The sequence below is a fragment of the Aegilops tauschii genome, chromosome 5 (genome assembly GCF_002575655.3).
Source record: "Aegilops tauschii subsp. strangulata cultivar AL8/78 chromosome 5, Aet v6.0, whole genome shotgun sequence".
NCBI classification, from domain to species: Eukaryota; Viridiplantae; Streptophyta; class Magnoliopsida; order Poales; family Poaceae; genus Aegilops; species Aegilops tauschii.
In genome coordinates this window covers 3,470,389-3,476,779 of record NC_053039.3, presented here as the reverse complement: position 1 = coordinate 3,476,779, position 6,391 = coordinate 3,470,389, and the positions used below count along the sequence as shown (strand labels likewise).

The 6,391-nt window shown below is 47.5% G+C and overlaps 1 long non-coding RNA gene across 1 annotated transcript; it reads right to left on the bottom strand.

The window, feature by feature from the left end:
- Positions 1-4,878: 4,878 nt before the first annotated feature.
- On the bottom strand, positions 4,879-5,973 carry LOC120963775 (uncharacterized). The gene is made up of 2 exons (XR_012183544.1): positions 5,701-5,973; positions 4,879-5,184 (listed from the first exon to the last, which is right to left on the bottom strand). It is a non-coding gene; the product is annotated as an uncharacterized lncRNA (long non-coding RNA).
- Between the last annotated feature and the right edge of the window lie 418 nt (positions 5,974-6,391).

Below are 6,391 nucleotides of genomic sequence, written 5' to 3'. Positions count from 1 at the left end.
TAAGTGTAACTTGTATTATAAGGCATGTATATTTAGTTACCGAGCCAGACACGTTGCTTATGAGCCGGCTCGGACTCTGTAAGCCGACGGGCGTCAACCTGTGTATATAAAGGGACGGCCCGGCGGCGAGTTAGGGACAAGAGAGAAGAGATCGAAAGCTAGGTCAAGCGTATTCGCTCCCTGGTAATCGAGACATAAGCAATACCACCTCAAACTGGATTAGGCCTTTACCTTCACCGCAAGGGGCCGAACCAGTATATACTCCCTGTGTCCTTTGTCCCTCTTAACCCCTTTAATCCAACCTTGTTGCGATGGCTCCACGACTAAGTCCTTGCACTAGGACATCTGCCGTGACAATTCCACGACACCTTTGGTCCCGGTTCCAGCCACCAACCGGGACTAAGGGTGGTGGGCTAGGAGCGAGGCCCATTGGTCTCAGACGAACCGGGACCAATGGCCCCCGAGGCCCGGCCGGCGCCCTGGCCTCACGAACCGGGACTGATGCCCACATTGGTCCCGGTTCATGAGTGAACCGGGATTAATGGCCTTTTCAGGCCTGGACCAAAGCCCTGTTTTCTACTAGTGTACCCTAGTTTTTTTTTCAAAAGTATCCATAGTAAAAAATGGTTCTTCGTCTTACTACTCTCTCCGTTCCTAAATATAAGACCTTTTAGAGATTCCACTATGAACTACTCCCTCCATTCCTTGATATAAGGTGTATAGATTTTTGAGAAAAAATCCGAAATATAGGTGTATTACGTTGCACCACTCACTTGGATAATTTTTGTAGGGATTTGATTACATTTCCTTATACCAGTCAAGCTCCTCTATTTTCTCATGTCAATTAGTCAGGTGTAATCTCGCCCAAACCTTGTGAATTTTTTCCTCCACGTGCGTTCTTTAATTTCCGTGCCAAAAACTATACGCCCTATATTTAGGAACGGAGGGAGTATATATGGATGCATATAGACATATTTTAGAGTGTAGATTCACTCATTTTGCTCCGTATGTAGTCCATAGTGAAATCTCTAAAAGGTCTTATATTTAGGAATGGAGGGAGTAGCATATTCTCTAGCAGATAAATTAAACCTGAGATCATGGATAATAACATTTTTATCATCCGTGTTGATGTCAAGATTGTCTGTTGTAGGATACTCATCTTCTAGATTAAGATTTTTTTTGCGAATACGCAAAGCTTGCATATCATTTCATTGATAGAAGAAAGAGAAGAAGTACAAGAGAGGGTACAACACATGACACGGACACAAGAGGGCGTGAACATGGTGCCCGGAGCAAAGAAGACATGGGATGCTCGGCCCAAACAAGAAAAACGCAGCTAAACCCCTCTAATCCGGCCTCAAGCCATAGAAGGCAAGGAGACGGGACACAGGAACTCAGACCGTGTCGCGACCTCACGAGAGCGTCCGCCCCGCATCCACTGCTCCAGACTCGATCGGATCAACGTACCCCCACCAATAGCACCGGGAGATCGGGAAGTGGGCAGCAGGACCCGGCCTAGTCGGAGCCAGAAGACATGGGAGAAGCACCGTGGAAGTCGTACATAGCTCCCTGAAAAACCACGCCTTGAGCGGCAGCCCGAACCAACATGAAGTCCAACATCTCCAAAAACAAACACCGGGGACATCGTGAGCCAACAAGACGGTGCCTTCAAGAAGGAGGACGACGCCGTGGCGCCGCAGCCGTCCGATCCGAGGAATCGGACCTAGGGTTTCCCCTGAAGCTCGAAGAGGGGCACAGAGAAGGGCCATAGCAGCGCCTCCAAGGAGGGAACGACACTCGCAAGCGTCGCCGCTGCCAGCATCGGCAAGCCAAGCGGGGATTTCGCCCCGGCCCAAATCCGAGCAATCCCATAGCCGCTGGATCATGACAAGGAGGCGTGGAAACCAAACGTTGGCCGAAACTGACACCACAAGAAGAGGAGCCACGTCCGGTGCAGCACGAAGGCACCTGCGTCGCCGGACACGCGAGCCTTGGACATGGCATAGGGACAAGGTAGTAGGTGACCGTGGTTGGGGTTGGGGAGGCGGCGAAGCATAGGAGGCCAACACGGGGCAAAGCGACGATACCAGCGATGCCGACGAGTCCAAAACTGGAGAGATGCAGATCCGGACCATCATAGCCGCGACCGTCAGGACACCGGCAAACTGAAGAGGCTGGAGAACGCGGCCTCTCAAGCGCCGGGGACCGGAGAGGCACCGGCAAAGGACACCGGTGAGCCGAGGGCACCGGAGAACGCGGTCCAAGGCTGCCGTGGCCAGAGCCGCCCCGGCAGAAGGCCCACCGTGGGTCTCAAACGCCCGCCTTGCCGCCAGGCGGGCGCGCTGCAGGAGTAGCCGCCGCTGGGGAGCACCACCGGAAACCAAACAAGGCCGTAGTCCCGTAGCCATGACCGAAGGTCGGAGAAGACAGCCGCCGCTGCGACGCCACCACAGGAGAGGTGGGAGGGGCCGGAGCAGCTGAGGAGGCCCCTGCCTCTTGCTCGGCCAGATCTTGCGGAGAGCAGGAGGGGACGGAGAGCATCGCCGGTGCCGAGCACGGAGAGCATCGCCGGTGCCGAGCACGGGCAGCAGCCGGCTGACCGGAGGGGAGGGAGGGGAGGAGTGGGGCGGCCGGATCCGTGCTGGCGCGAGCAGCAGCCGCCGCCGGTGGCCGAATCGCGCGGGGGGACTGGCCGGCGGCAGGAGGCCACCGAGCTAAGGAAAAGCCTCGCCGCCGCCTTCACAGGTACCAGCACGCGCTTCGCCGGCTGGGCCTCTGGCGGCGGCGCGACGGGGGAGGGGTGGCGGCGGCGGAAGGTATGGCGCGGCTAGGGTTGCCCCCGAGCCGCCAGGGAGGGGACGCGGGGGGGGGGGGGGGGATTGCAGTCAGATTTGGATTGAATCTAGCTAAGATGATGGGATCTCTAGATTAAGGTTCGTTTATTCCTCTGCGACAACTATTGTTGAATTCTTTGAAGTGCTTGTTCTCTTACAAACTAATCAATAGATCATTCCTATGATTAGGAGCTAAATACCCGTGTGTTCCTACGGGATAAAAAATATATTTAAATAATGGCGGCGTGTTACCGAATGTCCTCAAAGGAGCGATCAGAGCCCTCGACCTTCAGCGCTTGGTCGTCCTCAAGGGCGAAACCGCCGACTCCGCTCCCAATCGTTTCTGCAACCGTCAACGTGTGGACGTCCTGCACAACATGGCCGTCATTCATCGTGGCGAACATTTGGCTGTCCATGTCACGAGCGCATGGTGGCTGTTGTCCATATTAGCAAGCTGTCGCCGAGAGCCTGTTGGCAGTTGCACAAGTCAGCGGAAGCTTGCTGGACGTCATCGCCTGCGAGCGTCTTCAAATTGACTCAACATGATTAACTGCCCCTCTAGTTAATTAATTGTCTGCCTAATTAAGAAAATCCTACAAATATCTGCAGGTCTAATTAAATTGACTTTCTACTTAATTAATCGCAGTAATGACTTGACTTTCAAACTGATTCGAAGAAGAAAAATCCCTATTTAAATGGACCTAATTAATTGCACAAGTAATTAACTTGTCTTGCTAATTAATTTTATTAATGGTCTTATTTTCAAATCGATTTGGCGCTCGAATCGCCATGTGATTAATTCAGTGCATTAATTACTCGATTTTTAGATGTATCCGGCACAGAAAAATCTCAATTTAAATGGACCTAATTAATTGCACAAATAATTCATTGTTGGTGCAGTAATTTCTTGATTTCCAAATTTATTCGGTACTCGGTTTTCATATTATTTTCACATTACTAGCTGCATGCGAATGACTACATACACATCTTTTTTTAATAGTAGATATTAGAGATCACCATGATCGATTCCTTTTCTTAACAACGTTACTAAATTTGGCAGATAAAAGAAGGATTAAGTAGATTAGTCGGCTAAAAACCACTTTAACTAAACTATAAGATAAAAAGAATCGGTGTGGAAGATTTAACCGGAATGGAGGTGATACTACGAACTCGTGTATAGGCCTGCGCCGATTCTGATAGTATGCCAAGCACATAATAATAGGTTGATATGATATGATTTGATTTGGGTATGAGTAGTGGAAGGAAAGAAATATTTGAATTTAGTCAAGATTTTCTTAAGATTTGATTTGAATGAGTTAATGTTTGACGTTGTTTTGAGAAAGTGATGACTTGATTGAGTTAATGCATGCATCAAATGTGCCGGTCCATATTGGCTGTGCTTGAGAGGAAGGTCGCCTGTAAGATGCTCGCGGGCGTAATGTAGCGTTGGTGGAACACGAGGCGACACTACCAATTCCCCACTTTGAAAGTAGAGATATCGATTTAACCGTATGGTTTCCTTTTTTCATCACCGTTAGTTGCATACCTTTTCATCGCAATAAAAAAACAAAAAGTTGCATACCTTTCTATAGATGATATGGCTCTGTAGCTAAAAGAAAATTCGGCAAGTATCCGGAGTCACACGAGTAGATTAGCAAGCACGAGAAATCGAATCGCCTAAAAACGAGAACTCATCCAATCTACTTTCGCTGCTCTTGTGAACTCTTCCTAGGAACTACGTACCTGTGGGGATCTCTCCATTTTTAGGGCCCGGCCCTGTTGGGAAGATTGACGACCTGCCAAGCAGGACACATATGAGGAAGAAAAACGCCGCCAGCAACCACGCACGGCCGACCACAAAATGACATCTGCAGCCGGCCGTCAACACGAGTACGATATAGGAAAACCAAGGCCCCACATCAACACCGTGTCATCAGGGAAATCGTCATCGGAGCTGCCAACCATATTACTTGTTGCTCAAACGGATGTGTCTAGCACTTGAGCGACAAGTAATATGGATCAAAAGGAGTAATAACTCTATGAATTTCGCTTTTAAGCAGTTTTCGCCGAGACTAGACATGTAATTATCACTTCCGAACATAACTTTGTGACTCGAGGATACAGAGTGCCCAATTATTAAATCAAAGCTTCAAGTGCACTTGGCATAGTAAACATCTATTCAAGTTCTATAGGATGGTGCAAACTTTGCAGTAGCAAGCGTTGAAGACCGTCCCACCGCACCAATACTGCTCGAGTTTTCTGTGAGTTGCCTCTGCCTCCAGATGACAGAACCGCTGGCAGTTAGACTTGGTGCATATGACCAATCTAAGGCCTGTTTTCTCACAGATCTCTGTGCATCCCAAATAAATTAAGGGTTAGATATACCATGTTATAAGAATAGCGAGACGTCAATTGTAACAATATACCATGTTACACTATTGCATAATTGATAACACATAATATGCCTCAAGGACATATAAAAAATGGGGGTCAACATCGTATTTAAGAAAACTTCTCGTATTACAATCTTGAAATATACTCCCTCCGCCCGGGTTTAATTATTAGGCCCCCTCTTATTTTGGGCTAAAGTTTGATCTAAAAATTTAACTAACAAAATGTAAAGTATATGTCACAAAAGTTATATCATTGGAAAGCTCTTTCAAATACAAATTCAACAGTATAATTTTTTATAGCATATACTTTATATTTTAGTAGTCTACAGATGGTCAAAGTCTGGCATAAAATACGAAAAGGCCCAATAAACCCGAACGGAGGTAGTACTACATGTTTTGGTAGGTTATTCCTCAAAAATAACCTATTTCACAAGAAACCTACTTCAGAAAAAGAATAGCTAGCTAGAACATACCTGCACTCATACTGCTTCCTAAGAGCACAAGCATCACCACAAAACCAGCTGCGACGGACTGTTTGTCCATTCCTGAATTCCACACCCGACGAGGCCTGTGAAATGGTATACAATGTCAAAGGATAAGAGACGATCGACGTATCATATATATAGAGTCAAAGAGAAATATAACTTCTTTCATAAGACATCTTGACTGCGCGTGTACCAGCAGGTGGTCCCTCACCACTGAGGCTAAAGGGATAGATGATGACTTTTTTTTGCGAGATAGGGATAGATAATAAGGTCAATGGATATAGTTAACAAGCCATCCATTGACCTTTAGGAAAAGACATAACAAAATGGATGCGACAGATATATTATGATCAAGGAAAAACTGAGGGTTTGACTCGCATCGCAGTTAATCTATCCATTGACCTTCAGCCTGCATGCATGCAGCTCTAGCAGTTACTAGTACGTGCCTTAGTAACTAAGCATATACTACTACTACGTAAGCCATGACGTCTACTTAGCACTTGACGTCAGCTCACACGTAGTATACTCTAGTCGGTTCGTTGCAGGAGCTGAGCCCTCCGGTTGTAATCATTCCATTCCAATTCAGCTTCAAAGCTCTCTCTGCCTCGTGTGTGTGTGTGTGTACGCTGTGCATTAGTGTGTGTACGTGCTAGTGTATTTGAGCACAAAGTAGTACTAG